Raw genomic sequence first — 19,769 nt, 5'->3', positions numbered from 1 at the left:
TACTTGGATGGGAGACTGCTTGGAAATACCGATTATAGTGGCTGATCTTTAAATAGCCCTCTCTTTGCAGCCTCCTTCGCTTACGGCCATACCAGCCTGGCTATGCCCGATCTCGTCTGATCTCGGAAGCTAAGCAGGTTTGGGCCTGGTTAGTACTTGGATGGGAGACCGCCTGGGAATACCAGGTGCTGTAAGCTTTTAGGTTTCCTTCTCTACTTATATAATGCACTGGCGGTTATAGTGGCTGATCTTTAAATAGCCCTCTCTTTGCAGCCTAGTACTTTTGGAATATTTCAGTAATTATCTAAGAGTTTTGCATAAATAAAAAAAAAAAAAAAAAAAGAGTCAATGCCCAGTCTTAGAAAACCGAAACAGGTTTGGGCCTGTTTAGTAGTTTTGGAACTTTTCATTAATTGTCTAATAATCTAGCAAAAAAAAAAAAAAAAAAAAAAAAAAGAGTCAATGCCCAGTCTTAGAAAACCGAAACAGGTTTGGGCCTGGTTAGTACTTTTGGAAATTTTCAGTAATTATGTAATAAATTTGCAAAAAAAAAATTTAAATAAATAAAGAGTCAATGCCCAATCTCAGAATCTAAGCAGGTTTGGGCCCAGTTAGTACTTGGATGGGAGACTGCTTGGAAATACCGATTATAGTGGCTGATCTTTAAATAGCCCTCTCTTTGCAGCCTCCTTCGCTTACGGCCATACCAGCCTGGCTATGCCTGATCTCGTCTGATCTCGGAAGCTAAGCAGGTTTGGGCCTGGTTAGTACTTAGATGGGAGACCGCCTGGGAATACCAGGTGCTGTAAGCTTTTAGGTTTCCTTCTCTACTTATATAATGCACTGGCGGTTATAGTGGCTGATCTTTAAATAGCCCTCTCTTTGCAGCCTAGTACTTTTGGAATATTTCAGTAATTATCTAAGAGTTTTGCATAAATAAAAAAAAAATAAAAAAAAGAGTCAATGCCCAGTCTTAGAAAACCGAAACAGGTTTGGGCCTGTTTAGTAGTTTTGGAACTTTTCACTAATTGTCTAATAACCTAGCAAAAAAAAAAAAAAAAAAAGAGTCAATGCCCAGTCTTAGAAAACCGAAACAGGTTTGGGCCTGGTTAGTACTTTTGAAAATTTTCACTAATTGTCTAATAATCTTGCAAAAAAAAAAAAAAAAAAAGAGTCAATGCCCAGTCTTAGAAAACCGAAACAGGTCTGGGCCTGTTTAGTAGTTTTGGAACTTTTCACTAATTGTCTAATAATCTAGCAAAAAAAAAAGAAAAAAAGAGTCAATGCCCAGTCTTAGAAAACCGAAACAGGTTTGGGCCTGGTTAGTACTTTTGAAAATTTTCACTAATTGTCTAATAATCTTGCAAAAAAAAAAAAAAAAAAAAGAGTCAATGCCCAGTCTTAGAAAACCGAAACAGGTTTGGGCCAGGTTAGTACTTTTGGAAATTTTCAGTAATTATGTAATAAATTTGCAAAATTTTTTTTAAATAAATAAAGAGTCAATGCCCAATCTCAGAATCTAAGCAGGTTTGGGCCCAGTTAGTACTTGGATGGGAGACTACCTGGAAATACCGATTATAGTGGCTGATCTTTAAATAGCCCTCTCTTTGCAGCCTCGTTCGCTTACGGCCATACCAGCATGGCTATGCCCGATCTCGTCTGATCTCGGAAGCTAAGCAGGTTTGGGCCTGGTTAGTACTTGGATGGGAGACCGCCTTGGAATACCAGGTGCTGTAAGCTTTTAGGTTTCCTTCTCTACTTATATAATGCACTGGCAGTTATAGTGGCTGATCTTTAAATAGCCCTCTCTTTGCAGCCTCCTTCGCTTACGGCCATACCAGCCTGGCTATGCCCGATCTCGTCTGATCTCGGAAGCTAAGCAGGTTTGGGCCTGGTTAGTACTTGGATGGGAGACCGCCTGGGAATACCAGGTGCTGTAAGCTTTTAGGTTTCCTTCTCTACTTATATAATGCACTGGCGGTTATAGTGGCTGATCTTTAAATAGCCCTCTCTTTGCAGCCCAGTACTTTTGGAATTTTTCAGTAATTATCTAAGAGTTTTGCATAAATAAAAAAAAAAAAAAAAAAAAAGAGTCAATGCCCAGTCTTAGAAAACCGAAACAGGTTTGGGCCTGTTTAGTAGTTTTGGAACTTTTCATTAATTGTCTAATAATCTAGCAAAAAAAAAAAAAAAAAAAAAAAAAAAAGAGTCAATGCCCAGTCTTAGAAAACCGAAACAGGTTTGGGCCTGGTTAGTACTTTTGGAAATTTTAAGTAATTATGTAATAAATTTGCAAAAAAAAAAAATTAAATAAATAAAGAGTCAATGCCCAATCTCAGAATCTAAGCAGGTTTGGGCCCAGTTAGTACTTGGATGGGAGACTGCTTGGAAATACCGATTATAGTGGCTGATCTTTAAATAGCCCTCTCTTTGCAGCCTCCTTCGCTTACGGCCATACCAGCCTGGCTATGCCCGATCTCGTCTGATCTCGGAAGCTAAGCAGGTTTGGGCCTGGTTAGTACTTGGATGGGAGACCGCCTGGGAATACCAGGTGCTGTAAGCTTTTAGGTTTCCTTCTCTACTTATATAATGCACTGGCGGTTATAGTGGCTGATCTTTAAATAGCCCTCTCTTTGCAGCCCAGTACTTTTGGAATTTTTCAGTAATTATCTAAGAGTTTTGCATAAATAAAAAAAAAAAAAAAAAAAAAGAGTCAATGCCCAGTCTTAGAAAACCGAAACAGGTTTGGGCCTGTTTAGTAGTTTTGGAACTTTTCATTAATTGTCTAATAATCTAGCAAAAAAAAAAAAAAAAAAAAAAAAAAGAGTCAATGCCCAGTCTTAGAAAACCGAAACAGGTTTGGGCCTGGTTAGTACTTTTGGAAATTTTCAGTAATTATGTAATAAATTTGCAAAAAAAAAAATTAAATAAATAAAGAGTCAATGCCCAATCTCAGAATCTAAGCAGGTTTGGGCCCAGTTAGTACTTGGATGGGAGACTGCTTGGAAATACCGATTATAGTGGCTGATCTTTAAATAGCCCTCTCTTTGCAGCCTCCTTCGCTTACGGCCATACCAGCCTGGCTATGCCCGATCTCGTCTGATCTCGGAAGCTAAGCAGGTTTGGGCCTGGTTAGTACTTGGATGGGAGACCGCCTGGGAATACCAGGTGCTGTAAGCTTTTAGGTTTCCTTCTCTACTTATATAATGCACTGGCGGTTATAGTGGCTGATCTTTAAATAGCCCTCTCTTTGCAGCCTAGTACTTTTGGAATATTTCAGTAATTATCTAAGAGTTTTGCATAAATAAAAAAAAAAAAAAAAAAAGAGTCAATGCCCAGTCTTAGAAAACCGAAACAGGTTTGGGCCTGTTTAGTAGTTTTGGAACTTTTCACTAATTGTCTAATAACCTAGCAAAAAAAAAAAAAAAAAAAGAGTCAATGCCCAGTCTTAGAAAACCGAAACAGGTTTGGGCCTGGTTAGTACTTTTGAAAATTTTCACTAATTGTCTAATAATCTTGCAAAAAAAAAAAAAAAAAAAGAGTCAATGCCCAGTCTTAGAAAACCGAAACAGGTCTGGGCCTGTTTAGTAGTTTTGGAACTTTTCACTAATTGTCTAATAATCTAGCAAAAAAAAAAAAGAAAAAAAGAGTCAATGCCCAGTCTTAGAAAACCGAAACAGGTTTGGGCCTGGTTAGTACTTTTGAAAATTTTCACTAATTGTCTAATAATCTTGCAAAAAAAAAAAAAAAAAAAAGAGTCAATGCCCAGTCTTAGAAAACCGAAACAGGTTTGGGCCAGGTTAGTACTTTTGGAAATTTTCAGTAATTATGTAATAAATTTGCAAATTTTTTTTTAAATAAATAAAGAGTCAATGCCCAATCTCAGAATCTAAGCAGGTTTGGGCCCAGTTAGTACTTGGATGGGAGACTACCTGGAAATACCGATTATAGTGGCTGATCTTTAAATAGCCCTCTCTTTGCAGCCTCGTTCGCTTACGGCCATACCAGCATGGCTATGCCCGATCTCGTCTGATCTCGGAAGCTAAGCAGGTTTGGGCCTGGTTAGTACTTGGATGGGAGACCGCCTTGGAATACCAGGTGCTGTAAGCTTTTAGGTTTCCTTCTCTACGTATATAATGCACTGGCAGTTATAGTGGCTGATCTTTAAATAGCCCTCTCTTTGCAGCCTCCTTCGCTTACGGCCATACCAGCCTGGCTATGCCCGATCTCGTCTGATCTCGGAAGCTAAGCAGGTTTGGGCCTGGTTAGTACTTGGATGGGAGACCGCCTGGGAATACCAGGTGCTGTAAGCTTTTAGGTTTCCTTCTCTACTTATATAATGCACTGGCGGTTATAGTGGCTGATCTTTAAATAGCCCTCTCTTTGCAGCCTCCTTCGCTTACGGCCATACCAGCCTGGCTATGCCCGATCTCGTCTGATCTCGGAAGCTAAGCAGGTTTGGGCCTGGTTAGTACTTGGATGGGAGACCGCCTGGGAATACCAGGTGCTGTAAGCTTTTAGGTTTCCTTCTCTACTTATATAATGCACTGGCGGTTATAGTGGCTGATCTTTAAATAGCCCTCTCTTTGCAGCCCAGTACTTTTGGAATTTTTCAGTAATTATCTAAGAGTTTTGCATAAATAAAAAAAAAAAAAAAAAAAAAGAGTCAATGCCCAGTCTTAGAAAACCGAAACAGGTTTGGGCCTGTTTAGTAGTTTTGGAACTTTTCATTAATTGTCTAATAATCTAGCAAAAAAAAAAAAAAAAAAAAAAAAAAGAGTCAATGCCCAGTCTTAGAAAACCGAAACAGGTTTGGGCCTGGTTAGTACTTTTGGAAATTTTCAGTAATTATGTAATAAATTTGCAAAAAAAAAAATTAAATAAATAAAGAGTCAATGCCCAATCTCAGAATCTAAGCAGGTTTGGGCCCAGTTAGTACTTGGATGGGAGACTGCTTGGAAATACCGATTATAGTGGCTGATCTTTAAATAGCCCTCTCTTTGCAGCCTCCTTCGCTTACGGCCATACCAGCCTGGCTATGCCCGATCTCGTCTGATCTCGGAAGCTAAGCAGGTTTGGGCCTGGTTAGTACTTGGATGGGAGACCGCCTGGGAATACCAGGTGCTGTAAGCTTTTAGGTTTCCTTCTCTACTTATATAATGCACTGGCGGTTATAGTGGCTGATCTTTAAATAGCCCTCTCTTTGCAGCCCAGTACTTTTGGAATTTTTCAGTAATTATCTAAGAGTTTTGCATAAATAAAAAAAAAAAAAAAAAAAAAGAGTCAATGCCCAGTCTTAGAAAACCGAAACAGGTTTGGGCCTGTTTAGTAGTTTTGGAACTTTTCATTAATTGTCTAATAATCTAGCAAAAAAAAAAAAAAAAGAGTCAATGCCCAGTCTTAGAAAACCGAAACAGGTTTGGGCCTGGTTAGTACTTTTGGAAATTTTCAGTAATTATGTAATAAATTTGCAAAAAAAAAAATTAAATAAATAAAGAGTCAATGCCCAATCTCAGAATCTAAGCAGGTTTGGGCCCAGTTAGTACTTGGATGGGAGACTGCTTGGAAATACCGATTATAGTGGCTGATCTTTAAATAGCCCTCTCTTTGCAGCCTCCTTCGCTTACGGCCATACCAGCCTGGCTATGCCCGATCTCGTCTGATCTCGGAAGCTAAGCAGGTTTGGGCCTGGTTAGTACTTGGATGGGAGACCGCCTGGGAATACCAGGTGCTGTAAGCTTTTAGGTTTCCTTCTCTACTTATATAATGCACTGGCGGTTATAGTGGCTGATCTTTAAATAGCCCTCTCTTTGCAGCCTAGTACTTTTGGAATATTTCAGTAATTATCTAAGAGTTTTGCATAAATAAAAAAAAAATAAAAAAAAGAGTCAATGCCCAGTCTTAGAAAACCGAAACAGGTTTGGGCCTGTTTAGTAGTTTTGGAACTTTTCACTAATTGTCTAATAACCTAGCAAAAAAAAAAAAAAAAAAAGAGTCAATGCCCAGTCTTAGAAAACCGAAACAGGTTTGGGCCTGGTTAGTACTTTTGAAAATTTTCACTAATTGTCTAATAATCTTGCAAAAAAAAAAAAAAAAAAAGAGTCAATGCCCAGTCTTAGAAAACCGAAACAGGTCTGGGCCTGTTTAGTAGTTTTGGAACTTTTCACTAATTGTCTAATAATCTAGCAAAAAAAAAAAAGAAAAAAAGAGTCAATGCCCAGTCTTAGAAAACCGAAACAGGTTTGGGCCTGGTTAGTACTTTTGAAAATTTTCACTAATTGTCTAATAATCTTGCAAAAAAAAAAAAAAAAAAAAGAGTCAATGCCCAGTCTTAGAAAACCGAAACAGGTTTGGGCCAGGTTAGTACTTTTGGAAATTTTCAGTAATTATGTAATAAATTTGCAAAATTTTTTTTAAATAAATAAAGAGTCAATGCCCAATCTCAGAATCTAAGCAGGTTTGGGCCCAGTTAGTACTTGGATGGGAGACTACCTGGAAATACCGATTATAGTGGCTGATCTTTAAATAGCCCTCTCTTTGCAGCCTCGTTCGCTTACGGCCATACCAGCATGGCTATGCCCGATCTCGTCTGATCTCGGAAGCTAAGCAGGTTTGGGCCTGGTTAGTACTTGGATGGGAGACCGCCTTGGAATACCAGGTGCTGTAAGCTTTTAGGTTTCCTTCTCTACGTATATAATGCACTGGCAGTTATAGTGGCTGATCTTTAAATAGCCCTCTCTTTGCAGCCTCCTTCGCTTACGGCCATACCAGCCTGGCTATGCCCGATCTCGTCTGATCTCGGAAGCTAAGCAGGTTTGGGCCTGGTTAGTACTTGGATGGGAGACCGCCTGGGAATACCAGGTGCTGTAAGCTTTTAGGTTTCCTTCTCTACTTATATAATGCACTGGCGGTTATAGTGGCTGATCTTTAAATAGCCCTCTCTTTGCAGCCTCCTTCGCTTACGGCCATACCAGCCTGGCTATGCCCGATCTCGTCTGATCTCGGAAGCTAAGCAGGTTTGGGCCTGGTTAGTACTTGGATGGGAGACCGCCTGGGAATACCAGGTGCTGTAAGCTTTTAGGTTTCCTTCTCTACTTATATAATGCACTGGCGGTTATAGTGGCTGATCTTTAAATAGCCCTCTCTTTGCAGCCCAGTACTTTTGGAATTTTTCAGTAATTATCTAAGAGTTTTGCATAAATAAAAAAAAAAAAAAAAAAAAAGAGTCAATGCCCAGTCTTAGAAAACCGAAACAGGTTTGGGCCTGTTTAGTAGTTTTGGAACTTTTCATTAATTGTCTAATAATCTAGCAAAAAAAAAAAAAAAAAAAAAAAAAAGAGTCAATGCCCAGTCTTAGAAAACCGAAACAGGTTTGGGCCTGGTTAGTACTTTTGGAAATTTTCAGTAATTATGTAATAAATTTGCAAAAAAAAAAATTAAATAAATAAAGAGTCAATGCCCAATCTCAGAATCTAAGCAGGTTTGGGCCCAGTTAGTACTTGGATGGGAGACTGCTTGGAAATACCGATTATAGTGGCTGATCTTTAAATAGCCCTCTCTTTGCAGCCTCCTTCGCTTACGGCCATACCAGCCTGGCTATGCCCGATCTCGTCTGATCTCGGAAGCTAAGCAGGTTTGGGCCTGGTTAGTACTTGGATGGGAGACCGCCTGGGAATACCAGGTGCTGTAAGCTTTTAGGTTTCCTTCTCTACTTATATAATGCACTGGCGGTTATAGTGGCTGATCTTTAAATAGCCCTCTCTTTGCAGCCTAGTACTTTTGGAATATTTCAGTAATCATCTAAGAGTTTTGCATAAATAAAAAAAAAAAAAAAAAAAGAGTCAATGCCCAGTCTTAGAAAACCGAAACAGGTTTGGGCCTGTTTAGTAGTTTTGGAACTTTTCACTAATTGTCTAATAACCTAGCAAAAAAAAAAAAAAAAAAAGAGTCAATGCCCAGTCTTAGAAAACCGAAACAGGTTTGGGCCTGGTTAGTACTTTTGAAAATTTTCACTAATTGTCTAATAATCTTGCAAAAAAAAAAAAAAAAAAAGAGTCAATGCCCAGTCTTAGAAAACCGAAACAGGTCTGGGCCTGTTTAGTAGTTTTGGAACTTTTCACTAATTGTCTAATAATCTAGCAAAAAAAAAAAAGAAAAAAAGAGTCAATGCCCAGTCTTAGAAAACCGAAACAGGTTTGGGCCTGGTTAGTACTTTTGAAAATTTTCACTAATTGTCTAATAATCTTGCAAAAAAAAAAAAAAAAAAAAAGAGTCAATGCCCAGTCTTAGAAAACCGAAACAGGTTTGGGCCAGGTTAGTACTTTTGGAAATTTTCAGTAATTATGTAATAAATTTGCAAAAATTTTTTTAAATAAATAAAGAGTCAATGCCCAATCTCAGAATCTAAGCAGGTTTGGGCCCAGTTAGTACTTGGATGGGAGACTACCTGGAAATACCGATTATAGTGGCTGATCTTTAAATAGCCCTCTCTTTGCAGCCTCGTTCGCTTACGGCCATACCAGCATGGCTATGCCCGATCTCGTCTGATCTCGGAAGCTAAGCAGGTTTGGGCCTGGTTAGTACTTGGATGGGAGACCGCCTTGGAATACCAGGTGCTGTAAGCTTTTAGGTTTCCTTCTCTACGTATATAATGCACTGGCAGTTATAGTGGCTGATCTTTAAATAGCCCTCTCTTTGCAGCCTCCTTCGCTTACGGCCATACCAGCCTGGCTATGCCCGATCTCGTCTGATCTCGGAAGCTAAGCAGGTTTGGGCCTGGTTAGTACTTGGATGGGAGACCGCCTGGGAATACCAGGTGCTGTAAGCTTTTAGGTTTCCTTCTCTACTTATATAATGCACTGGCGGTTATAGTGGCTGATCTTTAAATAGCCCTCTCTTTGCAGCCTCCTTCGCTTACGGCCATACCAGCCTGGCTATGCCCGATCTCGTCTGATCTCGGAAGCTAAGCAGGTTTGGGCCTGGTTAGTACTTGGATGGGAGACCGCCTGGGAATACCAGGTGCTGTAAGCTTTTAGGTTTCCTTCTCTACTTATATAATGCACTGGCGGTTATAGTGGCTGATCTTTAAATAGCCCTCTCTTTGCAGCCTCCTTCGCTTACGGCCATACCAGCCTGGCTATGCCCGATCTCGTCTGATCTCGGAAGCTAAGCAGGTTTGGGCCTGGTTAGTACTTGGATGGGAGACCGCCTGGGAATACCAGGTGCTGTAAGCTTTTAGGTTTCCTTCTCTACTTATATAATGCACTGGCGGTTATAGTGGCTGATCTTTAAATAGCCCTCTCTTTGCAGCCCAGTACTTTTGGAATTTTTCAGTAATTATCTAAGAGTTTTGCATAAATAAAAAAAAAAAAAAAAAAAAAGAGTCAATGCCCAGTCTTAGAAAACCGAAACAGGTTTGGGCCTGTTTAGTAGTTTTGGAACTTTTCATTAATTGTCTAATAATCTAGCAAAAAAAAAAAAAAAAAAAAAAAAAAGAGTCAATGCCCAGTCTTAGAAAACCGAAACAGGTTTGGGCCTGGTTAGTACTTTTGGAAATTTTCAGTAATTATGTAATAAATTTGCAAAAAAAAAAATTAAATAAATAAAGAGTCAATGCCCAATCTCAGAATCTAAGCAGGTTTGGGCCCAGTTAGTACTTGGATGGGAGACTGCTTGGAAATACCGATTATAGTGGCTGATCTTTAAATAGCCCTCTCTTTGCAGCCTCCTTCGCTTACGGCCATACCAGCCTGGCTATGCCCGATCTCGTCTGATCTCGGAAGCTAAGCAGGTTTGGGCCTGGTTAGTACTTGGATGGGAGACCGCCTGGGAATACCAGGTGCTGTAAGCTTTTAGGTTTCCTTCTCTACTTATATAATGCACTGGCGGTTATAGTGGCTGATCTTTAAATAGCCCTCTCTTTGCAGCCTAGTACTTTTGGAATATTTCAGTAATCATCTAAGAGTTTTGCATAAATAAAAAAAAAAAAAAAAAAAGAGTCAATGCCCAGTCTTAGAAAACCGAAACAGGTTTGGGCCTGTTTAGTAGTTTTGGAACTTTTCACTAATTGTCTAATAACCTAGCAAAAAAAAAAAAAAAAAAAGAGTCAATGCCCAGTCTTAGAAAACCGAAACAGGTTTGGGCCTGGTTAGTACTTTTGAAAATTTTCACTAATTGTCTAATAATCTTGCAAAAAAAAAAAAAAAAAAAGAGTCAATGCCCAGTCTTAGAAAACCGAAACAGGTCTGGGCCTGTTTAGTAGTTTTGGAACTTTTCACTAATTGTCTAATAATCTAGCAAAAAAAAAAAAGAAAAAAAGAGTCAATGCCCAGTCTTAGAAAACCGAAACAGGTTTGGGCCTGGTTAGTACTTTTGAAAATTTTCACTAATTGTCTAATAATCTTGCAAAAAAAAAAAAAAAAAAAAAGAGTCAATGCCCAGTCTTAGAAAACCGAAACAGGTTTGGGCCAGGTTAGTACTTTTGGAAATTTTCAGTAATTATGTAATAAATTTGCAAAAATTTTTTTAAATAAATAAAGAGTCAATGCCCAATCTCAGAATCTAAGCAGGTTTGGGCCCAGTTAGTACTTGGATGGGAGACTACCTGGAAATACCGATTATAGTGGCTGATCTTTAAATAGCCCTCTCTTTGCAGCCTCGTTCGCTTACGGCCATACCAGCATGGCTATGCCCGATCTCGTCTGATCTCGGAAGCTAAGCAGGTTTGGGCCTGGTTAGTACTTGGATGGGAGACCGCCTTGGAATACCAGGTGCTGTAAGCTTTTAGGTTTCCTTCTCTACGTATATAATGCACTGGCAGTTATAGTGGCTGATCTTTAAATAGCCCTCTCTTTGCAGCCTCCTTCGCTTACGGCCATACCAGCCTGGCTATGCCCGATCTCGTCTGATCTCGGAAGCTAAGCAGGTTTGGGCCTGGTTAGTACTTGGATGGGAGACCGCCTGGGAATACCAGGTGCTGTAAGCTTTTAGGTTTCCTTCTCTACTTATATAATGCACTGGCGGTTATAGTGGCTGATCTTTAAATAGCCCTCTCTTTGCAGCCTCCTTCGCTTACGGCCATACCAGCCTGGCTATGCCCGATCTCGTCTGATCTCGGAAGCTAAGCAGGTTTGGGCCTGGTTAGTACTTGGATGGGAGACCGCCTGGGAATACCAGGTGCTGTAAGCTTTTAGGTTTCCTTCTCTACTTATATAATGCACTGGCGGTTATAGTGGCTGATCTTTAAATAGCCCTCTCTTTGCAGCCCAGTACTTTTGGAATTTTTCAGTAATTATCTAAGAGTTTTGCATAAATAAAAAAAAAAAAAAAAAAAAGAGTCAATGCCCAGTCTTAGAAAACCGAAACAGGTTTGGGCCTGTTTAGTAGTTTTGGAACTTTTCATTAATTGTCTAATAATCTAGCAAAAAAAAAAAAAAAAAAAAAAAAAAGAGTCAATGCCCAGTCTTAGAAAACCGAAACAGGTTTGGGCCTGGTTAGTACTTTTGGAAATTTTCAGTAATTATGTAATAAATTTGCAAAAAAAAAAATTAAATAAATAAAGAGTCAATGCCCAATCTCAGAATCTAAGCAGGTTTGGGCCCAGTTAGTACTTGGATGGGAGACTGCTTGGAAATACCGATTATAGTGGCTGATCTTTAAATAGCCCTCTCTTTGCAGCCTCCTTCGCTTACGGCCATACCAGCCTGGCTATGCCCGATCTCGTCTGATCTCGGAAGCTAAGCAGGTTTGGGCCTGGTTAGTACTTGGATGGGAGACCGCCTGGGAATACCAGGTGCTGTAAGCTTTTAGGTTTCCTTCTCTACTTATATAATGCACTGGCGGTTATAGTGGCTGATCTTTAAATAGCCCTCTCTTTGCAGCCTAGTACTTTTGGAATATTTCAGTAATTATCTAAGAGTTTTGCATAAATAAAAAAAAAAAAAAAAAAGAGTCAATGCCCAGTCTTAGAAAACCGAAACAGGTTTGGGCCTGTTTAGTAGTTTTGGAACTTTTCACTAATTGTCTAATAACCTAGCAAAAAAAAAAAAAAAAAAAGAGTCAATGCCCAGTCTTAGAAAACCGAAACAGGTTTGGGCCTGGTTAGTACTTTTGAAAATTTTCACTAATTGTCTAATAATCTTGCAAAAAAAAAAAAAAAAAAAGAGTCAATGCCCAGTCTTAGAAAACCGAAACAGGTCTGGGCCTGTTTAGTAGTTTTGGAACTTTTCACTAATTGTCTAATAATCTAGCAAAAAAAAAAAAGAAAAAAAGAGTCAATGCCCAGTCTTAGAAAACCGAAACAGGTTTGGGCCTGGTTAGTACTTTTGAAAATTTTCACTAATTGTCTAATAATCTTGCAAAAAAAAAAAAAAAAAAAAGAGTCAATGCCCAGTCTTAGAAAACCGAAACAGGTTTGGGCCAGGTTAGTACTTTTGGAAATTTTCAGTAATTATGTAATAAATTTGCAAAATTTTTTTTAAATAAATAAAGAGTCAATGCCCAATCTCAGAATCTAAGCAGGTTTGGGCCCAGTTAGTACTTGGATGGGAGACTACCTGGAAATACCGATTATAGTGGCTGATCTTTAAATAGCCCTCTCTTTGCAGCCTCGTTCGCTTACGGCCATACCAGCATGGCTATGCCCGATCTCGTCTGATCTCGGAAGCTAAGCAGGTTTGGGCCTGGTTAGTACTTGGATGGGAGACCGCCTTGGAATACCAGGTGCTGTAAGCTTTTAGGTTTCCTTCTCTACGTATATAATGCACTGGCAGTTATAGTGGCTGATCTTTAAATAGCCCTCTCTTTGCAGCCTCCTTCGCTTACGGCCATACCAGCCTGGCTATGCCCGATCTCGTCTGATCTCGGAAGCTAAGCAGGTTTGGGCCTGGTTAGTACTTGGATGGGAGACCGCCTGGGAATACCAGGTGCTGTAAGCTTTTAGGTTTCCTTCTCTACTTATATAATGCACTGGCGGTTATAGTGGCTGATCTTTAAATAGCCCTCTCTTTGCAGCCTCCTTCGCTTACGGCCATACCAGCCTGGCTATGCCCGATCTCGTCTGATCTCGGAAGCTAAGCAGGTTTGGGCCTGGTTAGTACTTGGATGGGAGACCGCCTGGGAATACCAGGTGCTGTAAGCTTTTAGGTTTCCTTCTCTACTTATATAATGCACTGGCGGTTATAGTGGCTGATCTTTAAATAGCCCTCTCTTTGCAGCCCAGTACTTTTGGAATTTTTCAGTAATTATCTAAGAGTTTTGCATAAATAAAAAAAAAAAAAAAAAAAAGAGTCAATGCCCAGTCTTAGAAAACCGAAACAGGTTTGGGCCTGTTTAGTAGTTTTGGAACTTTTCATTAATTGTCTAATAATCTAGCAAAAAAAAAAAAAAAAAAAAAAAAAAGAGTCAATGCCCAGTCTTAGAAAACCGAAACAGGTTTGGGCCTGGTTAGTACTTTTGGAAATTTTCAGTAATTATGTAATAAATTTGCAAAAAAAAAAATTAAATAAATAAAGAGTCAATGCCCAATCTCAGAATCTAAGCAGGTTTGGGCCCAGTTAGTACTTGGATGGGAGACTGCTTGGAAATACCGATTATAGTGGCTGATCTTTAAATAGCCCTCTCTTTGCAGCCTCCTTCGCTTACGGCCATACCAGCCTGGCTATGCCCGATCTCGTCTGATCTCGGAAGCTAAGCAGGTTTGGGCCTGGTTAGTACTTGGATGGGAGACCGCCTGGGAATACCAGGTGCTGTAAGCTTTTAGGTTTCCTTCTCTACTTATATAATGCACTGGCGGTTATAGTGGCTGATCTTTAAATAGCCCTCTCTTTGCAGCCTAGTACTTTTGGAATATTTCAGTAATTATCTAAGAGTTTTGCATAAATAAAAAAAAAAAAAAAAAAAGAGTCAATGCCCAGTCTTAGAAAACCGAAACAGGTTTGGGCCTGTTTAGTAGTTTTGGAACTTTTCACTAATTGTCTAATAACCTAGCAAAAAAAAAAAAAAAAAAAGAGTCAATGCCCAGTCTTAGAAAACCGAAACAGGTTTGGGCCTGGTTAGTACTTTTGAAAATTTTCACTAATTGTCTAATAATCTTGCAAAAAAAAAAAAAAAAAAGAGTCAATGCCCAGTCTTAGAAAACCGAAACAGGTCTGGGCCTGTTTAGTAGTTTTGGAACTTTTCACTAATTGTCTAATAATCTAGCAAAAAAAAAAAAGAAAAAAAGAGTCAATGCCCAGTCTTAGAAAACCGAAACAGGTTTGGGCCTGGTTAGTACTTTTGAAAATTTTCACTAATTGTCTAATAATCTTGCAAAAAAAAAAAAAAAAAAAAGAGTCAATGCCCAGTCTTAGAAAACCGAAACAGGTTTGGGCCAGGTTAGTACTTTTGGAAATTTTCAGTAATTATGTAATAAATTTGCAAAATTTTTTTTAAATAAATAAAGAGTCAATGCCCAATCTCAGAATCTAAGCAGGTTTGGGCCCAGTTAGTACTTGGATGGGAGACTACCTGGAAATACCGATTATAGTGGCTGATCTTTAAATAGCCCTCTCTTTGCAGCCTCGTTCGCTTACGGCCATACCAGCATGGCTATGCCCGATCTCGTCTGATCTCGGAAGCTAAGCAGGTTTGGGCCTGGTTAGTACTTGGATGGGAGACCGCCTTGGAATACCAGGTGCTGTAAGCTTTTAGGTTTCCTTCTCTACGTATATAATGCACTGGCAGTTATAGTGGCTGATCTTTAAATAGCCCTCTCTTTGCAGCCTCCTTCGCTTACGGCCATACCAGCCTGGCTATGCCCGATCTCGTCTGATCTCGGAAGCTAAGCAGGTTTGGGCCTGGTTAGTACTTGAATGGGAGACCGCCTGGGAATACCAGGTGCTGTAAGCTTTTAGGTTTCCTTCTCTACTTATATAATGCACTGGCGGTTATAGTGGCTGATCTTTAAATAGCCCTCTCTTTGCAGCCTCCTTCGCTTACGGCCATACCAGCCTGGCTATGCCCGATCTCGTCTGATCTCGGAAGCTAAGCAGGTTTGGGCCTGGTTAGTACTTGGATGGGAGACCGCCTGGGAATACCAGGTGCTGTAAGCTTTTAGGTTTCCTTCTCTACTTATATAATGCACTGGCGGTTATAGTGGCTGATCTTTAAATAGCCCTCTCTTTGCAGCCCAGTACTTTTGGAATTTTTCAGTAATTATCTAAGAGTTTTGCATAAATAAAAAAAAAAAAAAAAAAAAAGAGTCAATGCCCAGTCTTAGAAAACCGAAACAGGTTTGGGCCTGTTTAGTAGTTTTGGAACTTTTCATTAATTGTCTAATAATCTAGCAAAAAAAAAAAAAAAAAAAAAAAAAAGAGTCAATGCCCAGTCTTAGAAAACCGAAACAGGTTTGGGCCTGGTTAGTACTTTTGGAAATTTTCAGTAATTATGTAATAAATTTGCAAAAAAAAAAATTAAATAAATAAAGAGTCAATGCCCAATCTCAGAATCTAAGCAGGTTTGGGCCCAGTTAGTACTTGGATGGGAGACTGCTTGGAAATACCGATTATAGTGGCTGATCTTTAAATAGCCCTCTCTTTGCAGCCTCCTTCGCTTACGGCCATACCAGCCTGGCTATGCCCGATCTCGTCTGATCTCGGAAGCTAAGCAGGTTTGGGCCTGGTTAGTACTTGGATGGGAGACCGCCTGGGAATACCAGGTGCTGTAAGCTTTTAGGTTTCCTTCTCTACTTATATAATGCACTGGCGGTTATAGTGGCTGATCTTTAAATAGCCCTCTCTTTGCAGCCTAGTACTTTTGGAATATTTCAGTAATTATCTAAGAGTTTTGCATAAATAAAAAAAAAAAAAAAAAAAGAGTCAATGCCCAGTCTTAGAAAACCGAAACAGGTTTGGGCCTGTTTAGTAGTTTTGGAACTTTTCACTAATTGTCTAATAACCTAGCAAAAAAAAAAAAAAAAAAAGAGTCAATGCCCAGTCTTAGAAAACCGAAACAGGTTTGGGCCTGGTTAGTACTTTTGAAAATTTTCACTAATTGTCTAATAATCTTGCAAAAAAAAAAAAAAAAAAGAGTCAATGCCCAGTCTTAGAAAACCGAAACAGGTCTGGGCCTGTTTAGTAGTTTTGGAACTTTTCACTAATTGTCTAATAATCTAGCAAAAAAAAAAAAGAAAAAAAGAGTCAATGCCCAGTCTTAGAAAACCGAAACAGGTTTGGGCCTGGTTAGTACTTTTGAAAATTTTCACTAATTGTCTAATAATCTTGCAAAAAAAAAAAAAAAAAAAAGAGTCAATGCCCAGTCTTAGAAAACCGAAACAGGTTTGGGCCAGGTTAGTACTTTTGGAAATTTTCAGTAATTATGTAATAAATTTGCAAAATTTTTTTTAAATAAATAAAGAGTCAATGCCCAATCTCAGAATCTAAGCAGGTTTGGGCCCAGTTAGTACTTGGATGGGAGACTACCTGGAAATACCGATTATAGTGGCTGATCTTTAAATAGCCCTCTCTTTGCAGCCTCGTTCGCTTACGGCCATACCAGCATGGCTATGCCCGATCTCGTCTGATCTCGGAAGCTAAGCAGGTTTGGGCCTGGTTAGTACTTGGATGGGAGACCGCCTTGGAATACCAGGTGCTGTAAGCTTTTAGGTTTCCTTCTCTACGTATATAATGCACTGGCAGTTATAGTGGCTGATCTTTAAATAGCCCTCTCTTTGCAGCCTCCTTCGCTTACGGCCATACCAGCCTGGCTATGCCCGATCTCGTCTGATCTCGGAAGCTAAGCAGGTTTGGGCCTGGTTAGTACTTGGATGGGAGACCGCCTGGGAATACCAGGTGCTGTAAGCTTTTAGGTTTCCTTCTCTACTTATATAATGCACTGGCGGTTATAGTGGCTGATCTTTAAATAGCCCTCTCTTTGCAGCCTCCTTCGCTTACGGCCATACCAGCCTGGCTATGCCCGATCTTGTCTGATCTCGGAAGCTAAGCAGGTTTGGGCCTGGTTAGTACTTGGATGGGAGACCGCCTGGGAATACCAGGTGCTGTAAGCTTTTAGGTTTCCTTCTCTACTTATATAATGCACTGGCGGTTATAGTGGCTGATCTTTAAATAGCCCTCTCTTTGCAGCCCAGTACTTTTGGAATTTTTCAGTAATTATCTAAGAGTTTTGCATAAATAAAAAAAAAAAAAAAAAAAAAGAGTCAATGCCCAGTCTTAGAAAACCGAAACAGGTTTGGGCCTGTTTAGTAGTTTTGGAACTTTTCATTAATTGTCTAATAATCTAGCAAAAAAAAAAAAAAAAAAAAAAAAAAGAGTCAATGCCCAGTCTTAGAAAACCGAAACAGGTTTGGGCCTGGTTAGTACTTTTGGAAATTTTCAGTAATTATGTAATAAATTTGCAAAAAAAAAAATTAAATAAATAAAGAGTCAATGCCCAATCTCAGAATCTAAGCAGGTTTGGGCCCAGTTAGTACTTGGATGGGAGACTGCTTGGAAATACCGATTATAGTGGCTGATCTTTAAATAGCCCTCTCTTTGCAGCCTCCTTCGCTTACGGCCATACCAGCCTGGCTATGCCCGATCTCGTCTGATCTCGGAAGCTAAGCAGGTTTGGGCCTGGTTAGTACTTGGATGGGAGACCGCCTGGGAATACCAGGTGCTGTAAGCTTTTAGGTTTCCTTCTCTACTTATATAATGCACTGGCGGTTATAGTGGCTGATCTTTAAATAGCCCTCTCTTTGCAGCCCAGTACTTTTGGAATTTTTCAGTAATTATCTAAGAGTTTTGCATAAATAAAAAAAAAAAAAAAAAAAAAGAGTCAATGCCCAGTCTTAGAAAACCGAAACAGGCTTGGGCCTGTTTAGTAGTTTTGGAACTTTTCATTAATTGTCTAATAATCTAGCAAAAAAAAAAAAAAAAAAAAAAAAAAGAGTCAATGCCCAGTCTTAGAAAACCGAAACAGGTTTGGGCCTGGTTAGTACTTTTGGAAATTTTCAGTAATTATGTAATAAATTTGCAAAAAAAAAAATTAAATAAATAAAGAGTCAATGCCCAATCTCAGAATCTAAGCAGGTTTGGGCCCAGTTAGTACTTGGATGGGAGACTGCTTGGAAATACCGATTATAGTGGCTGATCTTTAAATAGCCCTCTCTTTGCAGCCTCCTTCGCTTACGGCCATACCAGCCTGGCTATGCCCGATCTCGTCTGATCTCGGAAGCTAAGCAGGTTTGGGCCTGGTTAGTACTTGGATGGGAGACCGCCTGGGAATACCAGGTGCTGTAAGCTTTTAGGTTTCCTTCTCTACTTATATAATGCACTGGCGGTTATAGTGGCTGATCTTTAAATAGCCCTCTCTTTGCAGCCTAGTACTTTTGGAATATTTCAGTAATTATCTAAGAGTTTTGCATAAATAAAAAAAAAATAAAAAAAAGAGTCAATGCCCAGTCTTAGAAAACCGAAACAGGTTTGGGCCTGTTTAGTAGTTTTGGAACTTTTCACTAATTGTCTAATAACCTAGCAAAAAAAAAAAAAAAAAGAGTCAATGCCCAGTCTTAGAAAACCGAAACAGGTTTGGGCCTGGTTAGTACTTTTGAAAATTTTCACTAATTGTCTAATAATCTTGCAAAAAAAAAAAAAAAAAAAGAGTCAATGCCCAGTCTTAGAAAACCGAAACAGGTCTGGGCCTGTTTAGTAGTTTTGGAACTTTTCACTAATTGTCTAATAATCTAGCAAAAAAAAAAAAGAAAAAAAGAGTCAATGCCCAGTCTTAGAAAACCGAAACAGGTTTGGGCCTGGTTAGTACTTTTGAAAATTTTCACTAATTGTCTAATAATCTTGCAAAAAAAAAAAAAAAAAAAAGAGTCAATGCCCAGTCTTAGAAAACCAAAACAGGTTTGGGCCAGGTTAGTACTTTTGGAAATTTTCAGTAATTATGTAATAAATTTGCAAAATTTTTTTTAAATAAATAAAGAGTCAATGCCCAATCTCAGAATCTAAGCAGGTTTGGGCCCAGTTAGTACTTGGATGGGAGACTACCTGGAAATACCGATTATAGTGGCTGATCTTTAAATAGCCCTCTCTTTGCAGCCTCGTTCGCTTACGGCCATACCAGCATGGCTATGCCCGATCTCGTCTGATCTCGGAAGCTAAGCAGGTTTGGGCCTGGTTAGTACTTGGATGGGAGACCGCCTTGGAATACCAGGTGCTGTAAGCTTTTAGGTTTCCTTCTCTACGTATATAATGCACTGGCAGTTATAGTGGCTGATCTTTAAATAGCCCTCTCTTTGCAGCCTCCTTCGCTTACGGCCATACCAGCCTGGCTATGCCCGATCTCGTCTGATCTCGGAAGCTAAGCAGGTTTGGGCCTGGTTAGTACTTGGATGGGAGACCGCCTGGGAATACCAGGTGCTGTAAGCTTTTAGGTTTCCTTCTCTACTTATATAATGCACTGGCGGTTATAGTGGCTGATCTTTAAATAGCCCTCTCTTTGCAGCCTCCTTCGCTTACGGCCATACCAGCCTGGCTATGCCCGATCTCGTCTGATCTCGGAAGCTAAGCAGGTTTGGGCCTGGTTAGTACTTGGATGGGAGACCGCCTGGGAATACCAGGTGCTGTAAGCTTTTAGGTTTCCTTCTCTACTTATATAATGCACTGGCGGTTATAGTGGCTGATCTTTAAATAGCCCTCTCTTTGCAGCCCAGTACTTTTGGAATTTTTCAGTAATTATCTAAGAGTTTTGCATAAATAAAAAAAAAAAAAAAAAAAAAGAGTCAATGCCCA

The 19,769-nt window shown here is 39.5% G+C and overlaps 40 non-coding genes across 40 annotated transcripts; all 40 read left to right on the top strand.

Moving 5' to 3' along the window:
* The first annotated feature begins 78 nt into the window (after positions 1–78).
* LOC132134894 (5S ribosomal RNA) lies at positions 79–197 on the top strand. Its single transcript, XR_009429868.1, has one exon. It is a non-coding gene; the product is annotated as a 5S ribosomal RNA (ribosomal RNA).
* Positions 198–693: 496 nt separating this feature from the next.
* Positions 694–812, top strand: LOC132135584 (5S ribosomal RNA). Its single transcript, XR_009430521.1, has one exon. It is a non-coding gene; the product is annotated as a 5S ribosomal RNA (ribosomal RNA).
* Positions 813–1,621: 809 nt separating this feature from the next.
* Positions 1,622–1,740, top strand: LOC132136034 (5S ribosomal RNA). The gene has a single exon (XR_009430941.1). It is a non-coding gene; the product is annotated as a 5S ribosomal RNA (ribosomal RNA).
* An 84-nt stretch (positions 1,741–1,824) lies between these two features.
* LOC132134893 (5S ribosomal RNA) lies at positions 1,825–1,943 on the top strand. Its single transcript, XR_009429867.1, has one exon. It is a non-coding gene; the product is annotated as a 5S ribosomal RNA (ribosomal RNA).
* A 501-nt stretch (positions 1,944–2,444) lies between these two features.
* Positions 2,445–2,563, top strand: LOC132134892 (5S ribosomal RNA). The gene has a single exon (XR_009429866.1). It is a non-coding gene; the product is annotated as a 5S ribosomal RNA (ribosomal RNA).
* Positions 2,564–3,061: 498 nt separating this feature from the next.
* LOC132134891 (5S ribosomal RNA) lies at positions 3,062–3,180 on the top strand. The gene has a single exon (XR_009429865.1). It is a non-coding gene; the product is annotated as a 5S ribosomal RNA (ribosomal RNA).
* Positions 3,181–3,991: 811 nt separating this feature from the next.
* LOC132136033 (5S ribosomal RNA) lies at positions 3,992–4,110 on the top strand. Its single transcript, XR_009430940.1, has one exon. It is a non-coding gene; the product is annotated as a 5S ribosomal RNA (ribosomal RNA).
* An 84-nt stretch (positions 4,111–4,194) lies between these two features.
* LOC132134890 (5S ribosomal RNA) lies at positions 4,195–4,313 on the top strand. The gene has a single exon (XR_009429864.1). It is a non-coding gene; the product is annotated as a 5S ribosomal RNA (ribosomal RNA).
* Positions 4,314–4,397: 84 nt separating this feature from the next.
* Positions 4,398–4,516, top strand: LOC132134889 (5S ribosomal RNA). The gene has a single exon (XR_009429863.1). It is a non-coding gene; the product is annotated as a 5S ribosomal RNA (ribosomal RNA).
* Positions 4,517–5,014: 498 nt separating this feature from the next.
* On the top strand, positions 5,015–5,133 carry LOC132134888 (5S ribosomal RNA). Its single transcript, XR_009429862.1, has one exon. It is a non-coding gene; the product is annotated as a 5S ribosomal RNA (ribosomal RNA).
* Positions 5,134–5,621: 488 nt separating this feature from the next.
* On the top strand, positions 5,622–5,740 carry LOC132134886 (5S ribosomal RNA). Its single transcript, XR_009429860.1, has one exon. It is a non-coding gene; the product is annotated as a 5S ribosomal RNA (ribosomal RNA).
* An 811-nt stretch (positions 5,741–6,551) lies between these two features.
* LOC132136031 (5S ribosomal RNA) lies at positions 6,552–6,670 on the top strand. Its single transcript, XR_009430938.1, has one exon. It is a non-coding gene; the product is annotated as a 5S ribosomal RNA (ribosomal RNA).
* Positions 6,671–6,754: 84 nt separating this feature from the next.
* LOC132134885 (5S ribosomal RNA) lies at positions 6,755–6,873 on the top strand. Its single transcript, XR_009429859.1, has one exon. It is a non-coding gene; the product is annotated as a 5S ribosomal RNA (ribosomal RNA).
* An 84-nt stretch (positions 6,874–6,957) lies between these two features.
* On the top strand, positions 6,958–7,076 carry LOC132134884 (5S ribosomal RNA). Its single transcript, XR_009429858.1, has one exon. It is a non-coding gene; the product is annotated as a 5S ribosomal RNA (ribosomal RNA).
* A 498-nt stretch (positions 7,077–7,574) lies between these two features.
* On the top strand, positions 7,575–7,693 carry LOC132134883 (5S ribosomal RNA). Its single transcript, XR_009429857.1, has one exon. It is a non-coding gene; the product is annotated as a 5S ribosomal RNA (ribosomal RNA).
* Positions 7,694–8,505: 812 nt separating this feature from the next.
* On the top strand, positions 8,506–8,624 carry LOC132136030 (5S ribosomal RNA). The gene has a single exon (XR_009430937.1). It is a non-coding gene; the product is annotated as a 5S ribosomal RNA (ribosomal RNA).
* An 84-nt stretch (positions 8,625–8,708) lies between these two features.
* LOC132134882 (5S ribosomal RNA) lies at positions 8,709–8,827 on the top strand. The gene has a single exon (XR_009429856.1). It is a non-coding gene; the product is annotated as a 5S ribosomal RNA (ribosomal RNA).
* An 84-nt stretch (positions 8,828–8,911) lies between these two features.
* Positions 8,912–9,030, top strand: LOC132134881 (5S ribosomal RNA). The gene has a single exon (XR_009429855.1). It is a non-coding gene; the product is annotated as a 5S ribosomal RNA (ribosomal RNA).
* An 84-nt stretch (positions 9,031–9,114) lies between these two features.
* LOC132134879 (5S ribosomal RNA) lies at positions 9,115–9,233 on the top strand. Its single transcript, XR_009429854.1, has one exon. It is a non-coding gene; the product is annotated as a 5S ribosomal RNA (ribosomal RNA).
* Positions 9,234–9,731: 498 nt separating this feature from the next.
* On the top strand, positions 9,732–9,850 carry LOC132134878 (5S ribosomal RNA). The gene has a single exon (XR_009429853.1). It is a non-coding gene; the product is annotated as a 5S ribosomal RNA (ribosomal RNA).
* An 812-nt stretch (positions 9,851–10,662) lies between these two features.
* Positions 10,663–10,781, top strand: LOC132136029 (5S ribosomal RNA). Its single transcript, XR_009430936.1, has one exon. It is a non-coding gene; the product is annotated as a 5S ribosomal RNA (ribosomal RNA).
* An 84-nt stretch (positions 10,782–10,865) lies between these two features.
* On the top strand, positions 10,866–10,984 carry LOC132134877 (5S ribosomal RNA). Its single transcript, XR_009429852.1, has one exon. It is a non-coding gene; the product is annotated as a 5S ribosomal RNA (ribosomal RNA).
* Positions 10,985–11,068: 84 nt separating this feature from the next.
* LOC132134876 (5S ribosomal RNA) lies at positions 11,069–11,187 on the top strand. The gene has a single exon (XR_009429851.1). It is a non-coding gene; the product is annotated as a 5S ribosomal RNA (ribosomal RNA).
* A 497-nt stretch (positions 11,188–11,684) lies between these two features.
* Positions 11,685–11,803, top strand: LOC132134874 (5S ribosomal RNA). The gene has a single exon (XR_009429849.1). It is a non-coding gene; the product is annotated as a 5S ribosomal RNA (ribosomal RNA).
* Positions 11,804–12,613: 810 nt separating this feature from the next.
* On the top strand, positions 12,614–12,732 carry LOC132136027 (5S ribosomal RNA). Its single transcript, XR_009430935.1, has one exon. It is a non-coding gene; the product is annotated as a 5S ribosomal RNA (ribosomal RNA).
* Positions 12,733–12,816: 84 nt separating this feature from the next.
* Positions 12,817–12,935, top strand: LOC132134873 (5S ribosomal RNA). Its single transcript, XR_009429848.1, has one exon. It is a non-coding gene; the product is annotated as a 5S ribosomal RNA (ribosomal RNA).
* Positions 12,936–13,019: 84 nt separating this feature from the next.
* LOC132134872 (5S ribosomal RNA) lies at positions 13,020–13,138 on the top strand. The gene has a single exon (XR_009429847.1). It is a non-coding gene; the product is annotated as a 5S ribosomal RNA (ribosomal RNA).
* Positions 13,139–13,635: 497 nt separating this feature from the next.
* Positions 13,636–13,754, top strand: LOC132134871 (5S ribosomal RNA). The gene has a single exon (XR_009429846.1). It is a non-coding gene; the product is annotated as a 5S ribosomal RNA (ribosomal RNA).
* Positions 13,755–14,564: 810 nt separating this feature from the next.
* Positions 14,565–14,683, top strand: LOC132136026 (5S ribosomal RNA). The gene has a single exon (XR_009430934.1). It is a non-coding gene; the product is annotated as a 5S ribosomal RNA (ribosomal RNA).
* An 84-nt stretch (positions 14,684–14,767) lies between these two features.
* On the top strand, positions 14,768–14,886 carry LOC132135297 (5S ribosomal RNA). The gene has a single exon (XR_009430247.1). It is a non-coding gene; the product is annotated as a 5S ribosomal RNA (ribosomal RNA).
* An 84-nt stretch (positions 14,887–14,970) lies between these two features.
* Positions 14,971–15,089, top strand: LOC132134870 (5S ribosomal RNA). Its single transcript, XR_009429845.1, has one exon. It is a non-coding gene; the product is annotated as a 5S ribosomal RNA (ribosomal RNA).
* A 498-nt stretch (positions 15,090–15,587) lies between these two features.
* LOC132134869 (5S ribosomal RNA) lies at positions 15,588–15,706 on the top strand. The gene has a single exon (XR_009429844.1). It is a non-coding gene; the product is annotated as a 5S ribosomal RNA (ribosomal RNA).
* An 810-nt stretch (positions 15,707–16,516) lies between these two features.
* On the top strand, positions 16,517–16,635 carry LOC132136025 (5S ribosomal RNA). Its single transcript, XR_009430933.1, has one exon. It is a non-coding gene; the product is annotated as a 5S ribosomal RNA (ribosomal RNA).
* Positions 16,636–16,719: 84 nt separating this feature from the next.
* LOC132134868 (5S ribosomal RNA) lies at positions 16,720–16,838 on the top strand. The gene has a single exon (XR_009429843.1). It is a non-coding gene; the product is annotated as a 5S ribosomal RNA (ribosomal RNA).
* Positions 16,839–16,922: 84 nt separating this feature from the next.
* Positions 16,923–17,041, top strand: LOC132135797 (5S ribosomal RNA). The gene has a single exon (XR_009430720.1). It is a non-coding gene; the product is annotated as a 5S ribosomal RNA (ribosomal RNA).
* Positions 17,042–17,539: 498 nt separating this feature from the next.
* On the top strand, positions 17,540–17,658 carry LOC132134867 (5S ribosomal RNA). The gene has a single exon (XR_009429842.1). It is a non-coding gene; the product is annotated as a 5S ribosomal RNA (ribosomal RNA).
* A 498-nt stretch (positions 17,659–18,156) lies between these two features.
* On the top strand, positions 18,157–18,275 carry LOC132134866 (5S ribosomal RNA). Its single transcript, XR_009429841.1, has one exon. It is a non-coding gene; the product is annotated as a 5S ribosomal RNA (ribosomal RNA).
* An 809-nt stretch (positions 18,276–19,084) lies between these two features.
* Positions 19,085–19,203, top strand: LOC132136024 (5S ribosomal RNA). The gene has a single exon (XR_009430932.1). It is a non-coding gene; the product is annotated as a 5S ribosomal RNA (ribosomal RNA).
* An 84-nt stretch (positions 19,204–19,287) lies between these two features.
* LOC132134865 (5S ribosomal RNA) lies at positions 19,288–19,406 on the top strand. The gene has a single exon (XR_009429840.1). It is a non-coding gene; the product is annotated as a 5S ribosomal RNA (ribosomal RNA).
* An 84-nt stretch (positions 19,407–19,490) lies between these two features.
* LOC132134863 (5S ribosomal RNA) lies at positions 19,491–19,609 on the top strand. Its single transcript, XR_009429838.1, has one exon. It is a non-coding gene; the product is annotated as a 5S ribosomal RNA (ribosomal RNA).
* The last annotated feature ends 160 nt before the right edge of the window (positions 19,610–19,769 follow it).

The sequence above is a fragment of the Carassius carassius genome, unplaced genomic scaffold (assembly GCF_963082965.1).
Source record: "Carassius carassius unplaced genomic scaffold, fCarCar2.1 SCAFFOLD_60, whole genome shotgun sequence".
Taxonomy (NCBI): domain Eukaryota; kingdom Metazoa; phylum Chordata; class Actinopteri; order Cypriniformes; family Cyprinidae; genus Carassius; species Carassius carassius.
Note: the sequence above shows the minus strand (reverse complement) of the source record. Positions and strands in the feature narration are given on the sequence as shown.